Raw genomic sequence first — 20,093 nt, forward strand, 5'->3', positions numbered from 1 at the left:
ATACATACAGGCAACACTGGGTTCTCCAGGTGCCTCAATCCACCCAGATGTGAGTTTTAGTTGCCACCTTAAGTTGAACCATTAATAACATCTCACATCTGTCATGAATATCTCTCAAACCCAATCCACGTCTACGAGCATAGCATGGCAATATAATAGCAACGTAGAAGTAACTCCCAAGGGTTTTGATAGTAAACAGGTAATAGGTACTACCTCAACTACTTCCCAATACCCACAATTTATTTAGATCCTAATCATGCAAGTGTTTGAGGAAATAGATCTAATGCAATTAAAACTGGGTATGAACGGGGTATGATCAAAGTGTTACTTGCCTTGCTGATGATCCGCAAAACCTAGCGAGTCGAAGTAACAAGCGGCACACTCCGGGTACTCTATCGCAAACAAACAAGCATACAATCAGTACTCATCTAATGCACAGGTAAAACTCGAATGAAAGATCCAACCAGAAAGTTCAACTTAAGAACTCCGGTTTGCAAAAAGAATCAACTCGAAAGAAGCAACGAAAGTCAAACGGCGAAAGAAAGAAACTTCGTTTGCTAATCTGGATCTAGGTCAAATTTTACTGTAGCAAAAACTTGTTTAAGTAGGTTAAACGGAAAGAGAATTTCGAGACGAAACTCTAGGCGCTTGAATCGCCTGATTCCGATAAACGAGCGAGAAGTTAAACAGAATCGAAGATTCGATCAGAAATCGAATCTGAGATAATCGCAGAAAAATCCGACGAAAAAGAAAAACGGACGAACGGTTAAAGAACGGACGTTCGTTAACAGAGAAAAACCGACGAACGCGTTCGTTAAAACGAACGGTTCGGTAAACGCTCGTAAAATAATAAAACCGAAAAAAAACCGATCTAGGTTTTTTTTAAACGAAGGGTTTTTTTTTACAGAAAACCGGCAACGACGGAAACGGGCGGCGGCAGTACCTCGACGGGCGGGCTCCGGCGAGGGGCTCCGGCGGGCGCGGGGCTTGGCGGCGGGGCTCGGGGCTCGGGGCTCGGGGAGGGGGGGCGGCGGCTCCGGCGGCTCCCGGCGGCGGCGGCGGCGGCAAGGCAAACGGCGGCGGCGAGGCGAGATGCGGGCGGCGGCGGGGCTACTCCGGCGGCGGCGGTGAGAGGAAAAAGGAGAGGGGGGTATATAAAGAGGGGGGGTCCGGCGGCTTGGGGGAGGGGCAACCCGAGGCGGCGGCGGCTCGTGTCCATGGCGGACACGGCGACGGCGGCGATCCCGTGCGGGAAGAGGAGAGGCGCGAGGCGGGCCGTCGGCTGGGCCTTTGGCCCAATCGGCGCGCGGGCGTTTTTTTTTAAGTTCCGCGGAAAATAATACGTAGAAAAATAAATAAAAATCAGAAAAATATGAAATAAATTTTCCCCGTCTAGTTAGAAAATCTAGAATAGGGTGAACATTTTGTTTATCATAATAAATATTTTGAAAACATGCAATATTTTTAATGCAATAAAAATTGCAAATAAAATCCAAATAAATTCCAAATAATGATTTTAACATTTTTCCTCCAGTATTTCAATTGTTTTGGAGAAGTCATGTTTTCTCCTCTTGTTTGTTTAAAATGAAATATTTTCCGGAGAGAAAAATTATTAAAACCAAAATCCTCGTCTTATTATTTGATGAAAATCAAATATGGAAATTCGAGAAAATCCCCAACTCTCTCTGAGGGTCCTTGTGTTGCTTAGGATTTATCGAGGATTTGTAAAAATGCAATAAAACATGATATGCAATGATGATCTATGTATAACATACCAAATTGAAAATTTGGGATGTTACAAACCTACCCCCCTTAAGATGAATCTCGCCCTCGAGATTCGGGTTGGCTAGAAAACAGGTGGGAGTGGTCTTTCCGTAGATCTTCCTCTCTCTCCCAGGTGGCTTCATCCTCTGTGTGGTGACTCCACTGAACTTTGCAAAACTTGATAACCTTGCTGCGGGTAACTCGGCTGGCATATTCGAGAATCTTAACTGGCTTCTCCTCATAAGTCAAATCACTTTCCAGCTGAATCGCTTCCAGTGGCACAGTATCTCTTAGCGGTATCTCAGCCATTTCTGTGTGGCACTTCTTCAACTGCGAAACGTGAAATACATCATGTACTCCAGACAATCCTTCGGGCAATTCCAATTTGTAAGCAACTTCTCCCATACGTTCCAAAACTCTGTATGGTCCGATAAAACGGGGCGCTAACTTTCCCTTAACTCCAAAGCGCTTCACTCCTCGAAGTGGTGATACTCGAAGATACACTCTGTCTCCGACTTCATGAACTGTCTCCTTTCGTTTAGAATCGGCATAACTCTTCTGTCTGGACTGGGCTACCTTGAGTCTATCGCGAATCAACCTTACTTTCTGTTCAGACTCCTTAATCAAATCTGGTCCAAACAACTGACGGTCTCCAACTTCGTCCCATAACAACGGTGTTCTACACCTCCTTCCGTACAAGGCTTCAAAAGGGGCCATCTTCAAACTGGTTTGATAATTGTTGTTATAAGAAAACTCCGCATATGGCAAATTGTCGTCCCAACTGGATCCGTAATCTAGTGCACATGCTCTCAACATGTCCTCCAAAATCTGGTTGACTCTCTCGGTCTGTCCATCTGTCTGTGGTTGAAAAGCTGTACTAAATTCCAGCCTGGTTCCCAACGTTTCATGTAGCTGCTTCCAAAACTTCGAGGTAAATTGGGTTCCTCTGTCTGATACAATGGTCCTCGAAACTCCATGCAAACATACGATCCTGGTCATGTAGATCTTCGCCAACTTAGCACTGGTGTAAGTGGTCTTTACTGGAACGAAATGAGCCACTTTCGTCAAACGGTCGACTACAACCCATATCGAGTCATAGCCTGAACGAGTCCTGGGTAATCCCGTGATAAAATACATGCCTATTTTATCCCACTTCCATTCGGGTATCGGTAATGGCTGCAGCAATCCTGCTGGCTTCTGATGCTCTGCCTTCACTCTCTGACATACATCACAAACTGCTACATACTCCGCAATATCCTTCTTCATTCCGGTCCACCAGAAAGTATTCTTCAAATCCAAATACATCTTGGTATTCCCTGGGTGAATCGAGTATGGTGAATCATGGGCTTCTTGCAAAATCAACTTCCTAATCTCCGGATCATTTGGCACATATACGCGGTCCTCGAACCATAAGGTATCGTGCTCATCCTCACGAAATCCCTTGGCTTTTCCTTTGCTCATCTTCTCCTTTATCTCTTCAATCTCCTTGTCTATCTTCTGAGCTTCTCTGATCCTTTCCATCAAGGTAGACTGAATCTCCAATGTCGCTAAATAGCCTCTAGGGACTATCTCCAAACATAGCTCGCGAAGGTCCTCGGCTAACTCCTGAGGTAATTCTCCTGTCATGAGGGTGTTGACATGACTCTTGCGGCTCAACGCCTCTGCTACTACGTTAGCCTTTCCAGGGTGATAATGCAATCTCATATCATAATCTTTAATGAGCTCCAACCATCTTCTCTGTCTGAGATTTAACTCCTTCTGCGTGAAAATGTACTTCAAACTCTTGTGATCCGTGTACACCTCACAATGGTTTCCGATGAGAAAATGTCTCCATGTCTTCAATGCATGCACCACGGCTGCTAATTCCAAATCATGCGTAGCATAATTCTTCTCATGGGGTTTAAGTTGTCGTGAAGCATACGACACAACTCTTCCTTCCTGCATAAGCACTGCTCCAAGTCCTCGACGAGAAGCGTCGCAATAAACTTCATAGTCCTTGCGTTGATCTGGCAGAATCAACACTGGTGAGGTAACCAATCGTTTCTTCAACTCTTGGAAACTAGCTTCACATTCCTCAGTCCAATTGAATTTGGTGTCCTTCTTCAATAGCTCAGTCATGGGCTTAGCAATCCTTGAGAAATTCTCGATGAATCTCCGGTAGTATCCTGCAAGTCCAAGAAAACTCTGGATATCTCCAACTGTCGTGGGTGATTCCCAACTTGTCACTGTGTCAACCTTGGCAGGGTCTACTGCTATTCCTTCTCCAGAAATAACATGTCCAAGGAATCCAACTTCCTTCAGCCAAAACTCACATTTGCTGAACTTGGCATATAACTGATGTTCTCTGAGCTTCTCAAGTACCAATCGTAAATGCTCCTCATGCTCTTCTTCATCCTTGGAAAAGACTAAAATATCATCAATGAACACCACGACGAACTTATCCAAAAACTCCATAAACACTTTGTTCATCAGGTTCATGAAATAGGCAGGTGCGTTAGTCAGTCCAAATGACATAACGGTATACTCATACAATCCATATCTGGTGGTAAATGCCGTCTTGGGTATATCCTGCTCTCGAATCTTTAACTGATGGTATCCTGATTGTAGATCGATCTTGGAAAATACTTTAGCTCCTTGCAAGCGGTCAAACAAATCATTGATCATCGGCAGTGGGTACTTGTTTTTGATGGTCACTTCATTCAATCCTCGGTAATCAACAACCATCCTCAGTGATCCATCTTTCTTCTCCACTAGAAGTACTGGTGATCCCCAAGGTGACGAACTTGGGCGAATATAGCCTTTATCCAGTAACTCCTTGATCTGCTTCTTAATTTCTTCCAAATCCTTTGCGGGCATCCTGTAAGGTCTCTTAGATATTGGCCCTGTGCCTGGCAAAAGTTCAGTCAAAAAAACTCAATGTCTCTATCTGGTGGCATGCCTGGCAACTCTTCTGGAAATACATCCGGATAATCTTTCACCACTGGTACTTCCTCCTGTACAACTCTTGATAAGGAATTTACTTGAGTCCTCTTCGGCATATGCCGGGATACATACTTGATCCTTTTTCCTTCCGGGGTGGTAAGCAAAATCGTCTTGCTGGCACAATCGATGTTTCCTCCATACAACGATAGCCAATCCATTCCCAAAATCACATCCAAACCTTGCGATTCCAAAACAATGAGGTCTGAGGGGAAAACATGCCTACCAATGGCCAACGGTATCTGAAACATCCTTGGGTGGCCATATACTCTGCTCCTGGCGAGGTTACTAACATAGGGGTTTTGAGAACTTGGGTGGACATCTTAAACTTGTTTACGAATCCCCTTGATATGTATGAATGCGATGCACCAGTATCGAAAAGAACGGTTGCAGTAAATGACTTAACCAAAAACTTACCTATTACTACATCAGGCTGAGCTTCAACCTCCTCCACGCTCACGTGGTTCACATGTCCTTTGTTGAACGGGTTCGGCTTCTTCCCAGAGCTTCCATTGCCATTTCCATTTTGGGCTTCGGGACAATCAATAGCATAATGTCCCGTCTTCTGGCACTTGAAACAAGTATGTGACTTAGATCTCTCTTGGTTGGGGTAGATGGGTTGGTGCGGTTCTGTCCGTTTCCTCCTCCATTCCCATTACCATTCTTGGAGCCATTATGGTTGTGCGAACTACCTCCTCCATGGGTATGCTGAAACTGTCCTCCCGGCTTCGGGGTAAATCGTGGCTTCTGCTGGGCTCCAGAATTGTACTTCCCTTGTCCATACTTCCTCTTGCGGTTTTCAATCTGTTGTTGCTTCCCTTCAATCATGAGAGCTCTATCTACCAGCTCCTGGTAGTTGTTGAAGGTTGCTACCATCAACTGCATACTCAGTTCATCATTCAATCCTTCCAAGAATTTCTCCTGCTTGGCAGCATCTGTAGCAACGTCATCTGGTGCATAACGTGCTAACTTACTGAATTCCTCCACATACCGGCCTACGGTGCGTCCTCCTTGGCGTAGGTTATGAAACTCACGCTTCTTCATAGCCATAGCCCTGCTGAAACATGAGCTGTTCGGAAAGCTTGCTGAAACTGGTCCCATGTGACATTGTCAATAGGGTGTGTGGCTGTATAATTCTCCCACCATGATGCTGCGGGTCCATCAAGCTGATGTGCGGCAAAACGCACTCTTTCCGCATCTGTGCATCCTGCAGTGGTCAACTCCCTTCCAACTTTGCGGAGCCAATCATCTGCAACAATCGGCTCGGTGCTACTGGAAAACACCGGCGGGTTTAGCCTTAAGAAACGGGCTAAGTGATCAACAGGTGGTGGTGGCGGTGGGTTGTTGTTGTTGTTGTTGCCTTGGTTCTGCACTAACACTTGCATCAGGGCATTCTGTTGCTGAATCAACTGGGTGATCTCTGGCGGGAAAACAAATCCGGTGTCGCGTCTCGGAGGCATCTGATAGGTTTAGAAAAGATGAGAGGTAAGAATAGAATGAGGTCTAGAGAGAAAACACTACCCATATGCTCATGAGACAATTCAATCAATATCACTCAATCAATCCAAACAAGGCAAAACAATCGATCTAACTAGCGTTACAAAGTGCTTGAACTATACTATTAAATGGGGGAAAACTACTACTGATATGGTGGTCTACTAAAAATTCTGATCCGTTGAAGACTCCATGATGTCTGCTCCAGCTTCATCAATCCATTCGTCTTCACTTGGTTCCGAGTCGGTGTCATCAATGATGATGTAGTTATCCGGACAAGTGCATTCGTCGACTTCTGCTTTTGGCACTGGATCTCCCACGAATGCTCCAATCTTCTTCTCCAGGTCGTCAATCTTCCCTACTAGCGCGTTGATTTCCTCCAAGTAATCTTCGCGTGTAGTCTTAAGTTCTTCTTGGAGTTCCTTGATCTTCGTGAATGCCTTCTTCAGTTCTTCCTTGTCCGTGCACATCTGGTTCTCCTGGCGATGAATATGTTGGTTCTGCTCCTGGATAAAAGCTGCAATTGATCAATCCTTCTTGGTCTTGATCATCTCCCATTGCGCGTCTCGACGTCCACAAATTTGGTAGATTGTATCCTTAAGCTCCTGGTGGTAGACTTCTCCGATGCGTCCCATGGCGATGTGTGCGGCCATACTCTTCCCTAAACTCCAAGTTGGTGCTTCGAAAACCAATCTCATGGGTTCAGTAATTGGCTCAAACGTCCTTCCTGGAATAATAACTTGAATCTTCCAGCTCTCCTCTTCAGGTAATGTGGCGTTGTAGGTTCCGGTGATGCTTGGTATTCCTATGTTCAAGTACTTGGTGACTTCCTTCAAGTGTCGACCAAACGGCGTGTCTTCATCTGGTTGCATGAACTTGCTCCTTGCATTCGCCATTCCTAAAAGAGTAGAAAGTGGAGAGGGGTCAGAAATGAGAAGAGAGAAGTTTTCTAGGGCTTAAGCTTAGTGGTCGTGTCCTACAGTCAGCGTGTGCTCTGATACCAACTTTGTAGCGACCAGACCTCAAATGGTCTGTGCTGCTGTGCACCAGTGTCATCCCTGGATCAGTAATGCTGACACGCACAGTACAAATGGAGGATTTATAACAGAGTAGCAATCACACACTTATTACATCGAATATCTCCAAAGAGAATAAGTATGATAAACATGGCTTAAGGCCATCTAAAAACGATAACAGCGGAAGACTTGGAAGATAAGTGAGTCCAACACTCCAGCGGCATCACTGAGTATAAGACCACGACCTAAAGCATCTTACTCGTCGTCTGAAAAGTCTGCAACATGAAACGTTGCAGGCCGAAAACGGGTCAGCACATAGAATATGCTGGCAATGTAACACATAGAGAGTAATGAACAATAATAATGCTATACTACATGCATATATGGCTGGTGGAAAGCTCTATGGTTACAGTTTTGCGAAAAGCCAATTTTATCCTACTTCAAAGGAATAAATTTTATTTAACTATCATGGTGGTTGAAACATTGAGAAGGTACCTCCAACTCAATCCCAATTAAGTGTCATCATTAACCCAACAAAATTAATTATAAGTATCACGGTGATGAGATTCAAATGATAATCCAGGTACTAGATACTCAAGTTGTCCATAACCGGGGACACGGCTAACCATGATTAGTTTGTACACTCTGCAGAGGTTTGCGCACTTTTCCCCACAAGACTCGATCGCCTCCGCTTGATTCTCGCACTGCATGATGTTTGAGAAACGGATGACCGAGACACAGTCTTTCAGAAACAATCACTCTTTACTCTGGATGGACCGGTACACCTACTTTCCCCTACATCTGCTAGTCCACCTCTTCAAGAGATCCTGTAACCTACTCAGCTATGCTAGAGCCCATAATAGCTTGTGGCTGCACACGGAAGTTTCTAGCATGAATAATCTTATGATCCCTTTGAGCCTGGGTGGCGGGCCTTATACATACAGGCAACACTGGGTTCTCCAGGTGCCTCAATCCACCCAGATGTGAGTTTTAGTTGCCACCTTAAGTTGAACCATTAATAACATCTCACATCTGTCATGAATATCTCTCAAACCCAATCCACGTCTACGAGCATAGCATGGCAATATAATAGCAACGTAGAAGTAACTCCCAAGGGTTTTGATAGTAAACAGGTAATAGGTACTACCTCAACTACTTCCCAATACCCACAATTTATTTAGATCCTAATCATGCAAGTGTTTGAGGAAATAGATCTAATGCAATTAAAACTGGGTATGAACGGGGTATGATCAAAGTGTTACTTGCCTTGCTGATGATCCGCAAAACCTAGCGAGTCGAAGTAACAAGCGGCACACTCCGGGTACTCTATCGCAAACAAACAAGCATACAATCAGTACTCATCTAATGCACAGGTAAAACTCGAATGAAAGATCCAACCAGAAAGTTCAACTTAAGAACTCCGGTTTGCAAAAAGAATCAACTCGAAAGAAGCAACGAAAGTCAAACGGCGAAAGAAAGAAACTTCGTTTGCTAATCTGGATCTAGGTCAAATTTTTACTGTAGCAAAAACTTGTTTAAGTAGGTTAAACGGAAAGAGAATTTCGAGACGAAACTCTAGGCGCTTGAATCGCCTGATTCCGATAAACGAGCGAGAAGTTAAACAGAATCGAAGATTCGATCAGAAATCGAATCTGAGATAATCGCAGAAAAATCCGACGAAAAAGAAAAACGGACGAACGGTTAAAGAACGGACGTTCGTTAACAGAGAAAAACCGACGAACGCGTTCGTTAAAACGAACGGTTCGGTAAACGCTCGTAAAATAATAAAACCGAAAAAAAAACCGATCTAGGTTTTTTTTTTAAACGAAGGGTTTTTTTTACAGAAAACCGGCAACGACGGAAACGGGCGGCGGCAGAACCTCGACGGGCGGGCTCCGGCGAGGGGCTCCGGCGGGCGCGGGGCTCGGGGCTCGGGGAGGGGGGCGGCGGCTCCGGCGGCTCCCGGCGGCGGCGGCGAGGCAAACGGTGGCGGCGGCGAGGCGAGATGCGGGCGGCGGGGCGGCTACTCCGGCGGCGGCGGTGAGAGGAAAAAGGAGAGGGGGGTATATAAAGAGGGGGGGTCCGGCGGCTTGGGGGAGGGGCAACCCGAGGCGGCGGCGGCTCGTGTCCATGGCGGACACGGCGACGGCGGCGATCCCGTGCGGGAAGAGGAGAGGCGCGAGGCGGGCCGTCGGCTGGGCCTTTGGCCCAGTCGGCGCGCGGGCGTTTTTTTTTTAAATAAGTTCCGCGGAAAATAATACGTAAAAAAATAAATAAATATCAGAAAAATATGAAATAAAGTTTTCCCGTCTAGTTAGAAAATCTAGAATAGGGTGAACATTATTTTTATCAAAATAAATATTTTGAAAACATGCAATATTTTTAATGCAATAAAAATTGCAAATAAAATCCAAATAAATTCCAAATAATGATTTTAACATTTTTCCTCCAGTATTTCAATTGTTTTGGAGAAGTCATGTTTTCTCCTCTTGTTTGTTTAAAATGAAATATTTTTCCGGAGAGAAAAATTATTAAAACCAAAATCCTCGTCTTATTATTTGATGAAAATCAAATATGGAAATTCGAGAAAATCCCCAACTCTCTCCGAGGGTCCTTGAGTTGCTTAGGATTTATCGAGAATTTGTAAAAATGCAATAAAACATGATATGCAATGATGATCTATGTATAACATACCAAATTGAAAATTTGGGATGTTACATGAACCTCGTAGGTCAACCAGAGTAAGATCCGCACCAGAGTGGTACGGTAATCCCGTTCTGGAGGTCATGTTACTAGACCATGACGAACCTACGAACTATGAGGAAGCGATGATGAGCCCAGTTTCCGCAAAATGGCTTGAGGCCATCAAATCTGAGATAGGATCCATGTATGAGAACAAAGTGTGGACTTTGGTTGACTTGCCCGATGATCGACAAGCCATAGAGAATAAATGGATCTTCAAGAAGAAGACTGACGCTGATGGTAATGTTACTATCTACAAAGCTCGACTTGTTGCGAAAGGTTTTCGACAAGTTCAAGGAGTTGACTACGATGAGACTTTCTCACCCGTAGCGATGCTTAAGTCCGTCCGAATCATGTTAGCTATTGCCGCATTTTATGATTATGAAATATGGCAAATGGATGTAAAGACTGCATTCCTGAATGGATTCTGGAAGAAGAGTTGTATATGATGCAACCTGAAGGTTTTATCGATCCAAAGGATGCTAACAAAGTGTGCAAGCTCCAGCGATCCATCTATGGACTGGTGCAAGCATCCCGGAGTTGGAATAAACGTTTTGATAGTGTGATCAAAGCATATGGTTTTATACAGACTTTTGGAGAAGCTTGTATTTACAAGAAAGTGAGTGGGAGCTCTGTAGCATTTCTAATATTATATGTGGATGACATATTGTTGATTGGAAATGATATAGAATTTCTGGATAGCATAAAAGGATACTTGAATAAGAGTTTTTCAATGAAAGACCTCGGTGAAGCTGCTTATATATTGGGCATTAAGATCTATAGAGATAGATCAAGACGCCTAATTGGACTTTCACAAAGCACATACCTTGATAAAGTTTTGAAGAAGTTCAAAATGGATCAAGCAAAGAAAGGGTGCTTGCCTGTGTTACAAGGTGTGAAGTTGAGTTAGACTCAATGCCCGACCACTGTAGAAGATAGAGAGAAAATGAAATATGTTCCCTATGCTTCAGCCATAGGCTCTATCATGTATGCAATGCTGTGTACCAGACCTGATGTGTGCCTTGATATTAGTTTAGCAGGGAGGTACCAAAGTAATCCAGGAGTGGATCACTGGACAGCGGTCAAGAACATCCTGAAATACCCGAAAAGGACTAAGGATATGTTTCTCGTTTCTGGAGGTGACAAAGAGCTCGTCGAAAATGGTTACGTCGATGCAAGCTTTGACACTGATCCGGATGACTCTAAGTCACAAACCGGATACGTATTTATATTGAACGGTGGAGCTGTCAGTTGGTGCAGTTCTAAGCAAAGCGTTGTGGCGGGATCTAAGTGTGAAGCGGACTACATAGCTGCTTCGGAAGCAGCAAATGAAGGAGTCTGGATGAAGGAGTTCATATCCGATCTAGGTGTCATACCTAGTGCATTGGGTCCAATGAAAATCTTTTGTGACAATACTGGTGCAATTGCCTTCGCAAAGGAATCCAGATTTCACAAGAGAACCAAGCACATCAAGAGACGCTTCAATTCCATCCGCGACCAAGTCAAGAAGGGAGACATAGAGATTTCCAAGATACATACGGATCTGAATGTTGCAGACCCATTGACTAAGCCTCTCTCACGAGCAAAACATGATCAGCACCAAGATTCCATGTGTGTTAGAATCATTACTGTGTAATCTAGATTATTGACTCTAGTGCAAGTGGGAGACTGAAGGAAATATGCCCTAGAGGCAATAATAAAGTTGTTATTTATATTTCCTTATATCATGATAAATGTTTATTATTCATGCTAGAATTGTATTAACCGGAAACTTAGTACATGTGTCAATATATAGACAAACTAAGTGTCACTAGTATGCCTCTACTTGACTAGGTCGTTGAATCAAAGATGGTTAAGTTTCCTAGCCATAGACATGAGTTGTCATTTGATTAACGGGATCACATCATTAGAGAATGATGTGATTGACTTGACCCATTCCGTTAGCTTAGCATTTGATCATTTAGTATATATTGCTATTGCTTTCTTCATGACTTATACATGTTCCTATGACTCTGAGATTATGCAACTCCTGAATACCGGAGGAACACTTTGTGTGCTACCAAACGTCACAACATAACTGGGTGATTATAAAGGTGCTCTACAGGTGTCTCCGAAGGTACTTGTTGGGTTGGCATAGATCGAGATTAGGATTTGTCACTCCGATTGTCGGAGAGGTATCTCTGGGCCCTCTCGGTAATACACATCGCTATAAGCCTTGCAAGCAATGCAACTAATGAGTTAGTTGCAGGATGATGTATTACGGAACGAATGAAGAGACTTGCCGGTAACGAGATTGAACTTGGTATTGAGATACCGATGATCGAATCTCGGGCAAGTAACATACCGATGACAAAGGGAGCAACGTATGTTGTTATGCGGTTTGACCGATAAAGATCTTCGTAGAATATGTAGGAGCCAATATGAACATCCAGGTTCCGCTATTGGTTATTGACCGGAGACGTGTCTCGGTCATGTCTACATAGTTCTCGAACCCGTAGGGTCCGCACGCTTAACGTTCGATGATGATCGGTATTATGAGTTTTTGTGTTTTGATGTACCGAAGGTAGTTCGGAGTCCCTGATATGATCACGAACATGACGAGGAGTCTCGAAATGGTTGAGACGTAAAGGTCGATATATTGGACGACTATGTTCGGACACCGGAAGTGTTTCGGGAGGTTTCGGACATATACCGGAGTACCGGGGGGTTACCGGAACCCCCTCGGGGAGTATATTGGGCCTAATGGGCCTTAGTGGGAGAAGAGGAGGGGCGGCCAGGGCAGCCGCGCACCCCCTCCCCCTCCAGTCCGAATTGGACAAGGAGGGGGCGGCGCCCCCCCCCTTCCTTCTCTCCCTCTCTCCCTTCCTTCCCCTCTCCTACTCCTACTTGGAAGGGGGAGTCCTACTCCCGGTGGGAGTAGGACTCCTCATGGGGCGCGCCATAGGAGGCCGGCCCCCTCCCCCTCCTTCACTCCTTTATATACGGGGAGGGGGCACCCTTGGAGATACAACAATTGATCATTGATCTTTTAGCCGTCTGCGGTGCCCCCCTCCACCATAATCCACCTCGGTCATATAGTAGCGGTGCTTAGGCGAAGCCCTGCGTCGGTAGCATCATCATTACCGTCATCACGCCGTCGTGCTAACGGAACTCTCCCTCGAAGCTCTGCTGGATCGGAGTTCGTGGGACGTCACGGAGCTGAACGTGTGCTGAACTCGGAGGTGCCGTGCGTTCGGTACTTGGATCGGTTGGATCGTGAAGACGTACGACTACATCAACCGCGTTCTCATAACGCTTCTTCTTACGGTCTACGAGGGTACGTGGACGACGTCTCTCCCCTCTCGTTCCTATGCATCACCATGATCTTGCGTGTGCGTAGGAATTTTTTTTAAATTACTATGTTCCCCAACAATTCGGACATCGGAATGCTTCCGAGTGATTCGGGTATTTTACCGGAGTACCGAGGGGTTACCGGAACCCCCCGGGGGAAATATTGGGCCTTTGTGGAGAGAGAGGTGGCCCCCCCATGGCAGTCCGAATTGAACTAGGGGGAGGGGGCGGCGCCCCCCTTTCCCCCTCCCTCTCCTTCCTTTTCCCTCCAATGGAGAAAGGAAAAGGGGGGCAAATCCCACTAGGACTAGGAGTCCTAGTAGGACTCCCCCCCATGGCACGCCCCTCGTGGCCGCCGGCTCCTCCTCCCCTCCTTTATATACAGGGGCGGGGGGCACCCCAAAGGCACATCAATTGTTCTCTTAGCCGTGTGAAGTGCCCCCCTCCAGAGTTTACTCCTCCGGTCATAGCGTCGTAGTGCTTAGGCGAAGCCCTGCGCGGATCACATCACCAACACCGTCACCACGCCGTCGTGCTGACGAAACTCTCCATCGACCCTCTACTGGATCAAGAGTTCGAGGGACGTTATCGAGCTGAACGTGTGCTGAACACGAAGGTGCCGTACGTTCGGTACTTGGATCGGTTGGATCATGAAGACGTTCGACCTCATCAGCCTCGTTAAACTAACGCTTCCACTTTCGTTCTATGAGGGTATGTGGACACACTCTCCCCATCTCGTTGCTATGCATCTCCTAGATAGAGCTTGTGTGATCATAGGATTTTTTTGAAATTGCATGCTACGTTCCCCAACAGTGGCATCCGAGCCAGGTCTATGCGTAGATGATATGCACGAGAGAGAGTTGTGGGCGATAATAGTCATACTGCTTACCACCAACGTCTTACTTTGGTTCGGCGGTATTGTTGGATGAAGCGGCCCGGACCAACATTACATGACCACGTTCATGAGACCGGTTCTACCGACGTGCTTTGCACATAGGTGGCTGGTGGGTGTCTGTTTCTCCAACTTTAGTTGACTCAAGTTTGACTACGGCCGGTCCTTGTTTGAACGTTAAAACAACACACTTGACGAAAAATCGTTGTAGTTTTCATGTGTAGGTAAGAACGGTTCTTGCTAGAAGCCCGTAGCAGCCACGTAAAACTTGCAACAACAAAGTAGAGGACGTCTAACTTGTTTTTGCAGGGAATGCTGTGATGTGATATGGTCAAGACGTGATGAGATATAAATTGTTGTATGAGATGATCATGTTTTGTAAAAGTTGTCGGCAACTGGCAGGAGCCTTATGGTTGTCGCTTTATTGTATGAAATGCAATCGCCATGTAATTGCTTTACTTTGTCACTAAGCGGTAGCGATAGTCGTAGAAGCAATAGTTGGCGAGACGACAACGACGCTACGATGGAGATCAAGGTGTCAAGCCGGTGACAATGGAGATCATGACAGTACTTTGGAGATGGAGATCAAAGGCACAAGATGATGATGGCCATATCATGTCACATATTTTGATTGCATGTGATGTTTATCCTTTATGCATCTTATTTTGCTTAGTATGGAGGCAGCATTATAAGATGACCACTCACTAAATTTCAAGGTATAAGTTTTCTCCCTGAGTATGCACTGTTGCTACAGTTCGTCGTGCCGAGACACCATGTGATGATCGAGTGTGATAAGCTCTACGTTCAGATACAACGGGTGCAAGCCAGTTTTGCACGTGCAGAATAGTCGGGTTAAACTTGACGATCCTAGCATATGCAGATATGGCCTTGGAACACTAAGACCGAAAGGTCGAACGTGAATCATATAGTAGATATCATCAACATAGTGATGTTCACCATTGAAAACTACTCCATCTCACATGATGATCGGACATGGTTTAGTTGATATGGATCACGTGATCATTTAGATGACTAGAGGGATGTCTATCTAAGTGGGAGTTCTTAAGTAATATGATTAATTGAACTTAATTTATCATGAACTTAGTCCTGATAGTATTTGCATATCTATGTTGTAGATCAATAGCTCGCGTATAGCTCCCCTGTTTTATTTTTGATATGTTCCTAGAGAACTAAGTTGAAAGATGATAGTAGCAATGATGCGGATTGGATCCGTGATCGGAGGATTATCCATGTTGCTCCCCTGTTTTATCCAAGGTTGATAAGATCACCTTCGCATACTCCCTCTACCTTCGGGATTAGTATTTGACCTAAATAAATGTTATTTGGTGTTTGCGTTGAGCATGAATATGATTGGATCATGTTTATTGCGATACGGTTATTCATTTAAGTCAAAGAATAATTGTTGTTCTGTTTACATGAATAAAACCTTCTATGGTCTTAAATCCAATGTAAATGGTTTACTGAATCTCGATCGCAGTGATACACATATTGATAATATTGATGCCAAAAGATGCAAAGTTAATAATGATAGTGCAACATGTTTGTGGCACTGCCGTTTAGGTCATATTGGTGTAAAGCGCGTGAAGAAACTTCATTGAGACGGACTTTTGGAATCACTTGATTATGAATCATTTGATACTTGCGAATCATGGGCAAGATGATTAAAACTCCGTTCTCCGGAACAATGGAGCGAGCCAGTGACTTATTGGAAATAATACATACCGATGTATGCGGTCCAATGAGTGTTGAGACTCGCGGCGGGTATCATTATTTTCTGACCTTCACAGATGATTTGAGCAGATATGAGTATATCTACTTAATGAAACACAAGTCTGAAACGTTTGAACAGTTCAAAGGAGTTCAGAGTGAAGTGGAGAATCATCATAATAAGAAAATATAGTTTCTACGATCTGATCGCAGAGGCGAATATTTGAGTTACGAGTTTGGCCTTCATTTAAAACATTGTGGAATAGTTTCACAACTCATGCCACCTGGAACACCACAGCGTAATGGTGTGTTCGAACGTCGTAACCGTACTTTATTAGATATGGTGCAATCTATGATGTCTCTTACCGATTTACCACTATCGTTTTGGGGTTATGCATTAGAGACAGCTGCATTCACGTTAAATAGGGCACCATCTAAATCCATTGAGACGACACCGTATGAACTATGGTTTGGCAAGAAACCTAAGTTGTTGTTTCTTAAAGTTTGGGGTTGCGATGCTTATGTGAAAAAGCTTCAGCCTGATAAGCTCGAACCCAAATCGGAGAAGTGCGTCTTCATAGGATACCCAAAAGAAACTGTTGGGTACATCTTCTATCACAGATCCGAAGGCAGGATCTTTGTTGCTAAGAATGGATCCTTTGTAGAGAAGGAGTTTCTCTCGAAAGAAGTGAGTGGGAGGAAAGTAGAACTTGATGAGGTAATTGTACCTTCTCTCGAATTGGAAAGTAGCTCATGACAGAAAACCGTTCCCTTGATGCCTACACCAACTAGAGAGGAAGCTAATGATAATGATCATGAAACTTCAGATCAAGTTACTACCAAACCTCCTAGGTCAACCAGAGCACGTTCCGCACCAGAGTGGTACCGTAATCTTGTCCTGGAAGTCATGTCACTAGACCATGACGAACCTACGAACTATGAGGAAGCGATGATGAGCCCAGATTCCGATAAATGGCTTGAGGCCATGAAATTTGAGATAGGATCCATGTATGAGAACAAAGTATGGACTTTGATTGACTTGCCCGATGATTGGCGAGCCATTAAGAATAAATGGATCTTCAAGAGGAAGACGGACGCTGATAGTAGTGTTACTATCTACAAAGCTTGAATTGTCGCAAAAGGTTTTCGACAAGTTCAAAGTGTTGACTACGATGAGATTTTCTCACTCATATCGATGCTTAAAGTCTGTCCGAATCATGTTAGCAATTGCCGCATTTTATGAAATCTGGCAAATGGATGTCAAAACGGCATTCCTTAATGGATTTATTAAAGAAGAGTTGTATATGATACAACCAGAAGGTTTTCTCAATCCTAAAGGTGCTAACAAAGTGTGCAAGCTCCAGCGATCCATCTATGGACTGGTGCAAGCATCTCAGAGTTGGAGTATACGCTTTGATGAGTTGATCAAAGGATATAGTTTTATACATACTTGCGGTGAAGCCTGTATTTACAAGAAAGTGAGTGGGAGCACTACAGACTTTCTGATAAGTATATGTGAATGACATATTGTTGATCGGAAATGATGTAGAATTTTCTAGAAATCATGAAGGAGTTTTTCAAAGAAAGACCTCGGTAAAGCTACTTACATATTGGGCATCAAGATCTATAAAGATAGATCAAGACGCTTGATAAGACTTTCGATGAGTACATACCTTGATAAGATTTTGAAGGAGTTTAAAATGGATCAGTCAAAGAACGAGTTCTTGCCTGAGTTGTAAGGTATGAAGTTGAGTAAGACTCAAAACCCGACCACGGCAGAAGATAGAGAGAGAGAAGGAAAGTCATTCCCTATGACTCAGCCATAGGTTCCATAAAGTATGTCATGACGTATACCAGACCTATTGTGTACCTTGCCATGAGTTTGGCAAAGGGGTACAATAGTGATCCAGGAGTAGATCAGTGGACACGGTCAAAATTATCCTTAGAGGACTAAGGAAATATTTCTCGGTTATGGAGGTGATAAAGAGTTCATCGTAAAGAGTTACGTCGATACAAGCTTTAACACCGATATGGATGACTATGAGTCTCAATTTGGATACATATTGAAAGTAGGAGCAATTAGCTAGAGTATCTCCATGCAGAGCATTGTAGACATAGAAATTTGCAAAATACATACGGATATGAATGTGGCAGACCAGTTGACTAAACTTCTCTCACAAGCAAAACATGATCACACCTTAGTACCCTTTGGGTGTTAGTCACATGGCGATGTGAACTAGATTATTGACTCTAGTAAACCCTTTGGATGTTGGTCACATGGCGTTGTGAACTATGAGTGTTAATCACATGGTGATGTGAACTATTGGTGTTGAATCACATGGCGATGTGAACTAGATTATTGACTCTAGTGCAAGTGGGAGACTGAAGGAAATATGCCCTAGAGGCAATAATAAAGTTGTTATTTATATTTCCTTATATCATGATAAATGTTTATTATTCATGCTAGAATTGTATTAACCGGAAACTTAGTACATGTGTGAATACATAGACAAAACAGAGTGTCCCTAGTATGCCTCTACTTAAACTAGCTCGTTAATCAAAAATGATTAAGTTTCCTGACCATAGACATGTGTTGTCATTTGATGAACGAGATCACATCATTAGAGAATGATGTGATGGACTAGACCCATCCGTTAGCTTAGCATTATGATCGTTTAGTTTTATTGCTATTGCTTTCTTCATGACTTATACATATTCCTCTGACTATGAGATTATGCAACTCCCGAATACCGGAGGAACACCTTGTGTGCTATCAAACGTCACAACATAACTGGGTGATTATAAAGATGCTCTACAGGTGTCTCTGAAGGTGTTTGTTGGGTTGTCATAGATTAGGATTAGGATTTGTCACTCCGTGTATCGGAGAGGTATATCTAGGCCCTCTCGGTAATGCACATCACTATAAGCCTTGCAAGCAATGTGACTAATGAGTTAGTTGCGGGATGATGCATTACAGAACGAGTAAAGAGACTTGCCGGTAACGAGATTGAACTAGGTATGATGATACCGACGATCGAATCTCGGGCAAGTAACATACCGATGACAAAGGGAATGGCGTATGTTGTTATGCGGTTTGACCGATAAAGATCTTCGTAGAATATGTAGGAACCAATATGAGCATCCAGGTTCCGCTATTGGTTATTGACCGGAGATGTGTCTCGGTCATGTCTACATAGTTCTCGAACCCGTAGGGTCCGCACACTTAGCGTTCGATGACGATTTTAATTATGAGTTATGTGTTTTGGTGACCGAAGTTTGTTCGGAGTCCCGGATAAGATCACAGACGTGACGAGGAGTCTTGAAATGGTCGAGAGGTAAAGATTCATATATTGGAAGGTAGTATTCGGACATCGGAATGGTTCCGAGTGATTCGGGTATTTTACCGGAGTACCGAGGGGTTACCGGAACCCCCCGGGGAAATATTGGGCCTTAGTGGAGAGAGAGGAGGGCCGCAAGGGATGCCCCCCATGGCAGTCCGAATTGGACAAGGGGGAGGGGGCGGCGCCCCCCTTTCCCTCTCCCTCTCCCTCTCCTTCCCTCCCCCTCCCCCCCCCCCCCCCCCCATGGCACGCCCCTCCTGGCCGCCGGCCTCCTCCTTCCCTCCTTTATATACGGGGGCGGGGGGCACCCCAAAGGCACATCAATTGTTCTCTTAGCCGTGTGCGGTGCCCCCTCCACAGTTTACTCCTCCGGTCATAGCGCCGTAGTGCTTAGGCGAAGCCCTGCGCGGATCACATCACCAACACCGTCACCACACCGTCGTGCTGACGGAACTCTCCCTCGACCCTCTGCTGGACCAAGAGTTCGAGGGACGTCATCGAGCTGAACGTGTGCTGAACACGGAGGTGCCGTACGTTCGGTACTTAGATCGGTTGGATCGTGAAGACGTTCGACTACATCAACCGCGTTAAACTAACGCTTCCGCTTTCGGTCTACGAGGATACGTGGACATACTCTCCCCGTCTTGTTGCTATGCATCTCCTAGATAGATCTTGCGTGATAATAGGAAATTTTATGAAATTGCATGCTACGTTCCCCAACAGGGCCGCCGAGTCAGGGCTTATCCGCGGAGCGACGGCGTTGACGTTGGCGGCCAAGAATCCGGTGGCGGCGGTCCCGGGGGGGGG

Source organism: Aegilops tauschii, chromosome 6, assembly GCF_002575655.3.
Source record: "Aegilops tauschii subsp. strangulata cultivar AL8/78 chromosome 6, Aet v6.0, whole genome shotgun sequence".
Classification (NCBI taxonomy): Eukaryota; Viridiplantae; Streptophyta; class Magnoliopsida; order Poales; family Poaceae; genus Aegilops; species Aegilops tauschii.